We start from the raw sequence: 12,739 nt of genomic DNA on the forward strand, positions 1-12,739 counted from the left end.
CACATGGAAATAATGAGAGTGTGGTTTCTTGGTGTTTGGAGAGACTAGACTAGCAGCATGAGTATTTTTTCTAGGCACCACTGTGAATTAATTACTCCCTTTCTTCCTTTTGAATCGAATGCTTACTCTCCTAGACACTCTGAAGACGTACAAAACTTAGAGTGTTGGAAAGCAACAATTAGGAGATAAGTATCTGCAGGTGAGGTTAATTAAGTGCTAATTGGTAGCTCCCACCAGGGTTAAAACTGGTCACACCAGCAGCATTTGGAGTTTAGTGAAGGACTTCACTGTGGGCTGTAGTATGGAAGTATAGAACTTGAATTGAATGTAGAAAAACATCTATGTTATTTAATAAGTACTATAATAGAATGTATTACATGCCAAGCATGCTTCTCAGTGATTTATAAATGTTGATTCCTTTAATTCTCATAACAAGTGGATACTACTGTCGTTACTTTATAGGTGAGAAAATCAAGGTAGACGGAGCTTAAGTAACTTGCCGAAAGCAGAGGTGGGGTTTGAACCCAGGCAGCCCAGTGTCCAAGATCTTAGCCACTGTGCTGTGCTTCCTCTCTGGGTATATGGGATTCAGAGGGCAGAGGACGGGGCAAGGTGTGGGCGACACGAGGAAAGAGTTGATATTTACAAAGGGTACTGTGTGTTCAGGAGAACCAGCTGGGTTGGAGTGTGGAGGCTAATACTGGGAATACCATCACAGAGATACGAAAATAGGTGAATGGTGTAGGATCTGATTATAGTAGTGATGAATAGAATAGAAGAGAATAGTCTGATTATTGATTTGTGGTGGTTTAAGTCTGTGAATTCTTTGATTTTCTTCCTTTAGGAGATGAAGCTTGATTGCCTTCCTCGTAAGTATGAGCTTGAGCTGAATTAGTGACTCACTTCTAATAGAATATAGCAGAAATCATGGTGTGTTACTTCCAAGACTAGATCATTAAGGCCCTCCTGGGTCTCACTGAGGGAAGCTGGCTGCTGGGTTGTGAGGACATTCACGAACCCCTGTAGAGAGACTCACATGGTGGAGAACTGAGGTCTCCTGCCAACAGCCATGTGAGCGAAACTTCTTGGAAGTGGATCCTCTAGCCTTGGTCAGGACTTCAGATGATGGGAGCCCTGGCCAACAATGTGACTGCAGTCTTGTTTTAACTGCTAAGCTTCTCCTGGATTCCTGACCCACAGAAACTGGAAGATAATACTCATTTGTTGTGTTAAGCTGCCCAGTTTGGGGGGTAACTTGCTATATTGCAACAAATAACAAATAACCAATACAGCTCTCAGTGTATCTTAGCCCTATGCCTGATACAGAGTACCTGGTTGATAAATGGGTCCTAAATTGAATTATCAATGATAGGGAGCCTCTGGAGATTTTTGAACAGGTGAACAACATGATGACAATCATCCTTTAGAAAAAAAATAATGCAGAGTGGTGGGCAAGATGAATTGGGGATGGACGGCATTTGTGGTAGGGAAGCAATTCAGGCTGTTGAAATGGCTTAAGCATGTAATGGTTTGGGGCAAGGAGAGGGAACAAAGCAAATAGCAATTTCTTGAGAGCTGGGCCCTTCCTTGTCTTCGTTACCACTGGAGCCTAAGAGCCCTTCGCAGTGTGTGGCACATAGTAGGCACTCAATAACATTTACTGAATGAATGACTGACTGTGTGACTGGGTACGTGAGAGAATCAGAAAGATAGAAATGTGATCCCCCAGAAAACATTGTTTCCACTTTTCTGTAGAAATGAAGACTCTCCAAAGATTCTCTAGGTAATGTCTGGAGTGGATCTCAGTGACCTCAAACTCTATTTTCTGTTTCTGTGATCCTGATTGGGGCCAGCCTGTTTTCAAAGCCCATTCCCATTTTGAAGTTAATTTTAAAACATTCCTTTTCTTTTCACATCATTCATGCCACAAACATTTATTGGGCATCTATAATATGCTTGGCATCGTGATGGGCCCCCGGGGGGAGAAGATGAGTGAAGGAGGGTCCTGTGGTGCTTCAGTATTTCTTTCTCTGCTTTTATCTCTAGTCATCTCAGAAGTTTATTTTTGAAATAAAGATTCATTTTCTTAGTGGAATTCTTAAGTGGGGAGTGATGAGATGAATTCGGGCTTTTAGGAACTGCTTTTAGAACTTGTGGATGACTTCCACTGTTTGCTGCTCACCCTTGCTGATATGCCCTATTAATATTCAAAAGCTGTCACTTTATTTTATCTTTGTTCTTTAGTAGACTAGACTGCTGGCTGGGAGAACCTGGTTTGTCTGGTTTAGTCTTGTCACACTGTGGGGTAGGACAAAAAGAGACATGGCCCAAGGTTGTTTTAAAAAAAAAAATCGGGGGGAGTTCCTGCATATTTCTCTTAGTATCACACTCTATGTAATTGACTTCTGTCCCTATTCCTTATAAATAAATTTCAGCATTTACAATCCCAGGCTGTTGAGTGGACAGTTGCCAAACAGCACACTGTCTGGATATAAGGCTGAGGAATAGTGCTAGGATTGGCACTTTTATGTTAAGGCATTGTCCTATTTAGTAGCAGGGGCTGTCTGGCGTGCTGTGTTAGGAAGGATTCTGATATGAACTTGGACATGGTGGGAAAGAGCAACATGTCATGTGAGTGATGACTGCCCAGGGGCGTGGGTATGGGCAACACACACATTTGGAGCCACTGTTGGAAGGCTGGGTCCCAGCTTAAGTGTTCAGGGTAAGAAACCAGATGCATGGAGGCTAAGAAAATTTTTATTTCCCTTGACTGATCTTTTCTCCACCTCTTCATTATCTTCTTTTCCATCACTGCCTTTTCTCCCCTCCCCTACTTCCCTGCTCTTCTCTTGCTCCATTGTTTCTCCTTTTCTTTTTCCTCTGCCTTCATATACCTCTCTTTCAGCTGATTTAAAGGGAACCCTCCCCACATCCACCCTGGCTCCACACATTTGACATAACTAGGCTCTTTTCGGTTTGTCTAGATATAGTTCAGAACTACCTAGTGGTTGGGGTGATGGAGGTCAAGGGCTTTACAACCCCCCAGGCTCCATTTTGCCTCTGATCCTGCTGGCCTTCTTGATATGCTGGCAGAGGCACTAAAGAGGCCATAGGATTTGCAAGGTCACAGCCAAGTACATGGCCAAGAAGGAGCTCTCAACAAGAGGAGGATGTACACACATGTGACCCTCTGCCTCCCCTCCTCACACTGTGAGTCTCCCCAGAGCATTCCCTCTGGTTCTTCTCATCAGAATTAAATTCACTTAACATTTTAAAAGGAAAAAAACCCTGAAAATATTCACACAGTTGAGTCTAAAGGATGAACTGTGATTCATTTACATATGCTTTCCATTTAAGTCAGGGCAGGCGCACTCAGCTGCTTCCTCACGCAGAGGCAGACTCAACTATTACCATAATGCGTCCCCCTTTTCCTCATTTGGTAACCACATTTTATTCTTAAATATTTAGTTTTCTTTTATTCAATCTTTTAGGTTACTATATTGGTACAGAAGGGAGGGGGCAGACAGTCTTTTCCTCATCCCCGCTGATACTCATCTGTCTGCCTAAAATTACTATTTTTCTTTTTTCTTTTTTTTTTTTTTTGTCATTTACCACCATTTTGGCTGGTGGGTATAGGTTTTTTTTTTTTTTTTAACCTCTAAGCACATTGAATGTCTTCAGGCTTGCATGTTAGACAGGAGACTGATAGGATAATGATGATGGAATGTTAAATGCTATCTATGTAAATCAGCCCCATCAATGGGTACAAGATTCAGCTACTTTAGGCCTTTTTTTTTTTTTGACATACATTTTCATTTTTTTTTAAAACAGGAGAATAATATTGGATTGTTATTAACCTACTTTAAAAGAATCTTTGCATTACCAGACACATTACTATTTTGCATAAAGCCATATTAAATTTTGGTATGATGTACAACATTGTTTTCTCCTAAATGCTGCTTTTAACCTCAAAGTAGGTTTCTTTTGTGTTTTTGGTGGGGGATTGGTTTCTGTTACCGACTGAGAAGTAGGAAGGAAGAAATGAAGATCTTTACATGCTCTCTGTAGGCAGAGCAAAGGAACTTTACTTTCTCCAATTATTTGACGGATGGAAATCAGCTGGTAAGATTCTAAGAGTGATTACGTTTTGAGGTGGCCAGTAAAGCCTCCAGTCTGTCTTTGGGTTCTAGAACAAAGCCGGTGAGAGCCCAGCCTGCAGTGGGATTGGATTTGATTAAGGGCATTAGATGGGTTACCTCTTGGTTGCAAATGATAGGATCCACCTCAAATCTGGTTATAAACTGGCATACACAGGGATACGAGTGGCCTTAAGGGAGACCTGGTTGGAAGCCCCAGGAGAAGCCATCAGGTTTCTTTCATCTCTCATTTCTCCCTCATCTCTCTTCCTATATGTGTTTCCCTATATGTTTTTCTCTCACCCCTATTTTTACTTCCCTCCCTCCCTCCCTCATTTCTTTTTCCTCCCCCCTCTGTCCCCACCTTCCTCTTTCCCCTCATCACGCTGTACCTCACCTCCCTCTCCCCCGTTTTCTCCTAGCTTTCTCCATTCTCTCCCTCTTCATTTTTCTCTCACCCCATTTCTACCCACTGTTGACCCATCTTTGTCTCCCGTTTTCTTTCTCTCTCCTCCATCTCTCTCTATTCTTCCATCTCTCTCCCATCTTTATTTCTTATCCAGCTCCTTTCCCCTCTGTCCTATCTCTGTCTCTCTCCTCCATGTCCACCCCACCCATGTGACCTTTTCGTACAGATGGTGTAGTGGCTTCCTCCACGTAGTGGGGGACATGCACAGGCAGCTCCAGTTTTACACAGTCCCAGTCTCCAGTGACTCCAGAGCAGAAAGAATGCATTCTCCCCTAGACTCCAGTTTTCTATAAATAGCAGAGGTTTTCACACCTGGCTTGGGTTACATGCCCACTTCTTGGGATTAATTCACTTATGCCAACAGAATGAGGGACCGTCTCACCTACTTGGGTTACATGCCTACCCCTGTGACCACTGGTGATGGGGGTGGAGGCCGGTTTTAGGATTGGCACCCTCATCGCAATCAGTTAGAGTAAGAAAGTAGTCTCCCATTAAGGAAATGGGAGCGTTACTAACAAGAAACGGGAAGCAGACTCTGGGCAGGCAGGAACAGCAGATGTCTCCCACAGCCACCAGGATGGGCATGGAAAGAAGAGAACAGTCCTCCGTACGCTGTCTTGTTCTGGCCAGATAGTGTGTATTGAAAGGGGGAGAGGGTGGTGCTTTTTTTTTTTTTTAACTAGCGGATGTAACTAGCTTTTCTCTTTTGGTATTAAGGATCCTTCTAGTTGGTTGAAAAAGACCCATTTTTAATCCTTCAGTGACCTCTCCTCCTTGTCACTGATGTCCTCCACGTCCTAGCCTGTTGTGAGGGAATGCCCAGGTGAGCCAAAACAGCTACGTATCTGCCACTCGGTCTCTCTCCCAGGCTGCTTCTCATTCTAACTGTACCAGCTCCACCCAGTTCCTTGGGGTTTCTTAATTCCCACAGCTGATGTGGGCTAAACCCTCTTGACTTACGATTCAACTTGAAATAGGTGGGCACGTTTCAATAAATAAAGCACAAAAAGATAACATAATCACAAGAAGGAAGGAATAATGTAATTTAGGGACGTTTAGTATCGCAAAGAATGAATTGAGGGACTTGGCTGTGAAGGGGCATGTTCAGCCTCATGGTGCATTTTGAGTTGATTTGCAGAGACAGAGATGGGGCCTACAATAAGACAGGGGAGAGTTTTACAGAGCAAGGGCTCCCTGACCTACACGCATAAAAGCCAGTACTATGGTGGCAGCTTTTGAGAAAAGAAAGCTTTACTATGAGGTCGACAGGCGAGGAGACAAAGCAAGACTCAAATTTGTCTCCCTGCTCCAGGCTTGGGGTGAAATGTAAAGGGTTAAGGGAATTTCAAACGTGGAAGCTGACTGGCTAGTCTTGAACTAGTCCCTATAAGCCACTCGTGCTGCTGAAAGCCAGGTTTTCCTTATTAAAGGAATTCGTGTTTTGCAAAGAGCTCTGGCGGCAACATTTGCATTCTTTGAGTTCCGTAGGCTGAAGTTTCTTGGTTCCAGGGTCATCCTGGAGATGTGGGTTCTCCTCTTGCGCATGTGCAGTGCTGTCTCTGTAAAGTGAGTCAAGGTTTGATTAATCAACAACCCATTTAAGGATGCAAACCGGTTTAAGCTGGTGCTGTTTCAATTTGGCTAATCAATAGCCTATTTAAGGAGTCAAAACTAGTTTAAGCTGGTGTTGTTTCAAGAGGAGAGCAGAAAAGTTAGGCCAGGATGCTGCTGACTCTCCAGTTTGCTGCTTTGCACAAAGTTGGACGTGAATGTCCTTCACTAGGTATGAACATGCCAGGATTTGGGAACTGAGGGGAGCGGGGAGTGACAAACATACCTTTAATTGGACTGGAGAGCATTTCGTTGGATTAACTTGCTTGAAAATGCCTTGACTTATACAAGAGCCAACCCCAAAGATGAGCTGAGCCCAGACTTAATCTCTCCCTAATAAATGGAGCCGAGAGTGTTGACGATGTGTCAGTGGAGAAACCAACCTTCATGGGTCCTTCTCGGGGTGCTTACGGAGGAGGCTGGGGGGCAGGAGGGGAAACTGGGCTCAGAGGGTGGTGCTGAGAGGTCTGTTTCCTCCTCCAGGCTGTTCATAGTAGTTTTTGGCCAAGCCTGAGGCTCTAGCTGCCTGTTTTGGATTTGGCTGAGATTCCTCCAGGCAGGCTTTGTGCCGCCTCTGCCTGTTTGTGTAAGAATGTGACACATGGACCCAGCCATCAGCCAGGTGCCAACCGTGTAATCCGACACCATATGTTCCCGAGTCAGGAGAGAATAGAGCAGTTTTTTTTTTTTTAATTTTGGAAGTAGGTTAATTACATTCATCTATAGTTTCAGCTCTAAGGGTCACAGATTCAAAATTATTTCTGACATATTTAGGCGGTCATTTATGAGCAAAATTATTAAATGTGAGCTTTATTATCTACAAGACTGTGTAAAAAGCATATTTTCAGGATGAGGCCACAGCTTGAAAAGATGTCCCTTTAGCAAGAATGTTCTTCATTGGCAGCGCTTTTTAAAAACGGATTCAAAGTGTTGTTTTGAGGGGAAATCGGTGTTGCTCATGTTATCGGCATCCTTTTTTTGCTCGGATGTTGGTTTGTTTGTGATACCTAACCAGTTTTCTAGGGGATAATCAGTAGATGGAGCCAGCTGTGTCTTTTCTCTGCTGCTTTTTTGTTCTTAAGTGAAAAAGCCAAACTTTTGACGGAAAACTGAAGTTGATTTGATTCAGGGCATTTAACCAATACGAGCTAATAGTAGTCTTATAATAGCCTCTCACGTGGCTAATATTTGTTGAGTTCTATCAGTGCCAAAATAGTGCTGAGATGTTTAAATGCAGTATCTTATTCAGTCCTTGGACAACTTATGTGGTAGGAAGTCTTACTATGCTTGCCTTACAGTTAAGAAATGGGATACACCTGTTGTGTTGCATTAGCTCCTCCAGACGTGTGCGTTATTCTTTATCCTGCTGTGTGCGTAGGAGGCTGACAGGTGTGAGTCACATCCACCCTTCACTTCCCTGCCCTCTGGCTTGCTTTTGGGTTTGGCTGGTGGAGATCCAAGCGATAAAGAAATTAGAACGATACAGGGAGTCAAGTGCGCTAGAACGCAAACTAAGACAGGATAGCAACCCCGCCTCTTTACCTGAGTACAGTACTATGCAGCTGTGCTCTTCAAGTTTTTCTCTGTGAAATAGAGATGATTCTACCTGTTTCTTGGGTGGTAGTGAGGAGGATTAAATTAGGTGATGCATAATAAGAATACCTAGATTTCTCCATTGTAAAGGTCTGTTTTTCCTTTCCGTTTTGCAGTGTAGTCTGTGGGAGGGACACTTTGCTACCCTAATCTGTTCTCTAATATGGTAGACGCCCATACCCTGCCCGGGTCCCCCAGGCCCCTCTGGGAGGTCACCTGCCTACAGTGCATTGAGGCCACAGCGACTTTTGCCCCTCTGCCTGAGTGGCTGACTGTGATTTGTCCTCAAGCCAGTAACGACAGTGTTTTCAATGATTCTTGTACTAAATGTTTTTAAAATTCACAATCTTGTAAATTTCACGAAGAATTTGAATTTTGTCAGATGCTGCCACAGTGTTCATGGTTCATATGATGTCCCCCTTTGATTCATCAACATGGTGAATTAAGTCTCCTCTGGTTGAATTCCCCCTGCTTGGCTGGAACATTACTGTAATTGGCTATTTGATTGTGTTTGCCAATATTCTATTTATTTTTGCTTCCATATTTACAGGTGAGACTGGTCTGTAGTTTTTTCGGTGCAGTCTTTACCACATTGAGGTATCAATGTTAAACTTGCCTTATGAAGAGAATTGGGGAGGTTTCCTTTTTTTCCTGTTCTCTGGAACAGGTTAAGTAGCATTGGGGTAATATCTTCTTTGAAGGTCCAGTTTCCGTATGAAAGCATTTATGCCTGTTGCTTTATTTGTTCTTTTGTGGTAGGTCTTTGATAACTTCCTTTTTCTCTTCTAGGAACTTGGTCTGTTCAAACTTTCTCACTGGGATCAGTTTGGTAAGTCGTATTTTGTTAAAATTATTCATTTATTTAGGTTTTCAGATTTATTACAGAGAATTATACAAGATTATTTTCTAATGATGTTTTTCAGTTTTCTGTCTACCTTTACCATTTCTCATACTGCATATTTCTGTTTTCTCCCATTTTTTTTTTGTGATTAAGTGTGCTACTGGTTTATTTTGTTGATTTCTTGAAAGACCAGCTTTTTGAATCATTTATTAGTTTTACCTTTTTCTCTTTTCTAAAGGGTTAGATTTTGGTATTTATTCCCTGCCTTCTGTTTGTTTTTTTTATTTAAGGAAAAACAATTTTAAGTTACTGTAGCTTTTTAATACATATGGTAAAACAAATCTCTCCTCATTAATTTTTCCCCCAAATTTTTCTGGGCTATTTTCACTTGTTTGTGAATTATCTCCCCAAAGAGACTTTTATAATTCTTTGTCAAATTTTATTCGGGTTGCCTTGATTATTTTTAGATTTATGGGGAAGAATGTGTATTTTTATAATATCAAATCTCCATATCTAGGAACAAGTTATGTCTCTTCATTATTTGTACCTGTTAGTAATTTTACTTATTTTTTTTCATATATGTCAAGTGAAACTTTTCTGGTACTTATTTCAAGTTTTAACTTAATTTTTTTCTTGCTTGTGTGAGTGGGATTTTTTTTTTCCTTCTATATTCTATACGTGGTTGTTAGTTTATAAGAACAGTATTGATTTTTGTGTATTTCTTTTGTAAATGGCCACTTTATTTTTCTGTTTTTTTTTGTTCTTTTGTGTTTTCCAAGTGTATAATCACATCATATGCAATTGTGATCACTGTACCTTCATTTTCCAATAGTTGCATCTCATTTGGTTGACTTTCATATGCACTAGCTGGTGCTTTTAGAATAATATTAAATAACACATGTATAAGAACACCTCCATGTTATATTGCTGACTTTAATGGGTATGCTTCTAGTGTTTCAGTATGATTCTTAAATTTCGGGGGATGTATATGTCCTTTTTCAAAAAGTAAGTTTTTTTTTTTAAGTAAGAGATGGATTTGAATTTTAGTAAATGCTTTTGACAGTTTTCTTGGTAATCATAGTTTTCTCCTTTGACCTGTTTATATGATGAATTTCATTAATGGATTTTCTAAGATTGAAATACTTTTCAATTCCTGGAATGAATCAATTTGCATAATGTACTGCTGGATTCTCATTGTTAAGATTTTTTTTTTAACATTAGTATTTTTAAAGTTAGGTTGGTTTGCATTTTTTTTTTAAATCTTGTAATATTTTAGTTATCAAAGATTTAATTCTAAATGGATTTCTAATAGTCTGTCATGTGGATAATGCCACAAATGGTTCTTTTATATAGACATGTTGTTTCCAGTTTTCAACCTTGTAAATAAAGCAACAGTGAATATGCTGTTAATCTGTCCTCCTTGTCTCAGCTCATTTCCCACTTAAGAGAACCCCTTCCTGACCCCCTGACTGCACCAAATCCTCCAATTACATGGAGTTGACTTTCCTTCACAGTGCTTTGTTATGCCTGTACTTTGCACTGACTGTGTGTTTCATTGAGGGCCGTCTGTTTTCTCTATTAGATGGTCAGTCCCCTGAAGTCAGGGATCATGTCTGGTATTGCTCATCACTGCGTCCTTCAAGTTGCTCAGTGCCGGGCCCATAGTATGAGCTCAACAAGTATTTTCTGAATGATTACCATCTGTCTACACGCATTTACTTGTAAGGAGAGCAGGCCTGTTACATAAAAGGAAAATTTAAGTATAACTATTTTCTGACTGTGTATGTTGAGATAACAAATGGTTGGCTGGGGCTGGGAGTAAACTGAATTGCTTTCATAATAGGGAGAGAGGAATTGGTGGTGATGGAAAAGGGGCAGGTGGACAGGAGTTAGAGAGGCTGGATCTGCGAGAGGGAATCTGAGACACAGGTCCTAGAGCTGGTGGTGAAGGGAGTAAGTAGGGAGCTTCAGAGAAGAAATACGGCATGGCAGAGTGCCTGAGAGCACGGTTCCTGGAGTCACACTCCCTTACATTACTTTCACAGGGTTACTGTGACGATTGAATTAGTGTGTACGTATGTAAGTTGTTATAATAAATTGGTATAAATTTTTTAATTAAGCTTTTGGAAAATACAGGATACAAAGTAGGGCTTTGAATACTGAGCATGGTGAGGAATTCTGTCCTTAGGTATAGGGGCTCATGAAGAAGCCTTCTAAAATTTCACATCTTACCACTTGTACACACACTAGAGAGGTAGAAGGTGAAATGTGAGTCCCAGCTTTGCCATCGACCATGGTCTTAGGCAGGTCATTCTCCCATCTGCAGCATCAGTAACATGGGATGAAAACACCAGTCTTGACTACTTTGAGAGCGAAGTGAGCTGAAATAAGTGGTGGGGTCTTGAAAACTGCACAGGTTAAACTGCATAACGTTAGTTCTGTTACTGCTTATGTCTTTATCACCCTCCCCTCCCCGCACCACACACACTTTGTGGTGGGGATCTGGCTCAGCTGCTGGCTTGCAGGAAAAGGATTCTCCTATTCTTCCAGCTGTAGCTCCTTTCCTTCTCAGAGTCCCTTCCTGGGAGGAGGAAGGGAGGGAACACTTCTCTTTTGCCGTAGAGGGGATCAGGATGCTCAGGTGCAAGGTCCTAGATCAGAAGGAAAAATTGCTGTTTCGATTTCCACCCTGTTCTTCCACGCTATTTCTTTCTCAGTCCCTCTTGAAATCCCCCCAGTTCTCCTGTGCCATAAAGTGAGTCAGAATAGCAAATGAAACATGCAGAAGACATAAATTCCAGGCATAAAATATGTATCAAATATACATCTATCAATTGGCTTTATGCTATCTGAGCTGCCCCCAGGGTGTCGGTGGATCAGGTGAATGGATTTCTGCCACTGTGGGTAATTCCATAAGGTAATAGGGTGGGCCTTAATGCAGTGGAGAGGCAATATTCTCCCAGTTATAGATCATGGTTTAAAAGGGGAATTTGTATATTTTGATTTGGTGAGTCAATGAAGTTGATTCCCCAAGGCACTGTCGCAGTTCAGGCTTTCTGAGACTGTGGAGAGGAGCTGGCTCAAAGCCAAGGATGCAGTGTGAGGAGAGTGAAGCCAGCCTCGACTCTGGAGGCCTGGTCCAGAAATGGTCAGCCCTGTGGCCTCTGAAAAAGCTCGATATAAATAAAATTACCATATAATAACTATGTTTTTCATTTAATTGGCTAAGTTAACTGTTATACCAAATAGGGAGTTTGTCTAACCAAATGGAAAAAAAAATTCGAGCTATTTGGCTGACTGACAGCACCGAACCAGAAAGGCCCATCAGTTAGCTCTAACTGTGATGGTATAGCTCTGTGATGATGCCGTAAGAGAGAGAAAGACAGAGATGAAGAAACATAAGGAAGAGCTAATCCTTATCAAGGTAACATTTTATGTTCTATGTACTGTGCTTAGCACTTCCGTGCACTGGCTAACTTAATGCTTTCTACAAGCTGATGAGGTAGGAGTTAGATAATCATTCACATTTTATGGTTGAGGAAGTTAAGGCATTGAGAGATTAAGCATCTTGCCGAAGGACCACCTAGTTACTGGTACCGCAGGGATCCGAACTCCCTCTTAACCACTCTACCGTACTTCCCCAACGGAGAGACGCTCTTTCCAATTTGGGGAATGATTTTCTAGGCTCCAGGAAGTCTGAGGACTTAGGTTCAGACAAGTTTGATCGGAAATAAAGAGTGTTAGAAATGTGCCTGGAGGCAAGTTAGTACTCCTGAATATACCAATATGCCTAAGAATGGCTTCTAATAGCTCTTAGTGGGAGGTAGGAAGAAACCTACTTCAACTTTACTTTAGATGAAATCTCTGTTAGCAAATTCCACATTTGGACCCAAGCCCTAGCAGAGTTGCTAGAGATCTGATGGCTTGGCTTACATTTAAGAGATTTTGAGATTCCAAAAATAGGGCCCTGAAGGAGGATATGGACTTTGATTTGATCATTAGAGCTGTGCTGAACATTTCCTGTTACTGGGGAGTCCCAAGGCCAGTACACATTACGCATATGGTAATAAGCAGGATACAGCAGATCAA

General features: G+C 41.7%; 1 protein-coding gene across 5 annotated transcripts in view; it reads left to right on the plus strand.

Annotated features, from left to right (window-relative positions):
• LSM11 (LSM11, U7 small nuclear RNA associated) overlaps positions 1–12,739 on the plus strand; it is a 770,814-nt gene that overhangs the window by 370,761 nt on the left and 387,314 nt on the right. For 4 of the 5 annotated variants that reach the window (XR_004318853.1, XR_004318856.1, XR_004318855.1 and 1 more), the window contains one exon: positions 8,599–8,638. The gene's annotated coding sequence lies outside the window, so the exon portion shown is untranslated. Of the gene's footprint in view, positions 1–6,303; positions 6,389–8,598; positions 8,639–12,739 lie in introns of those variants that run through there. The other variant, XR_004318860.1, reaches the window with a different exon arrangement.

This window comes from Camelus ferus, chromosome 3 (genome assembly GCF_009834535.1).
Source record: "Camelus ferus isolate YT-003-E chromosome 3, BCGSAC_Cfer_1.0, whole genome shotgun sequence".
Lineage (NCBI taxonomy): Eukaryota > Metazoa > Chordata > Mammalia > Artiodactyla > Camelidae > Camelus > Camelus ferus.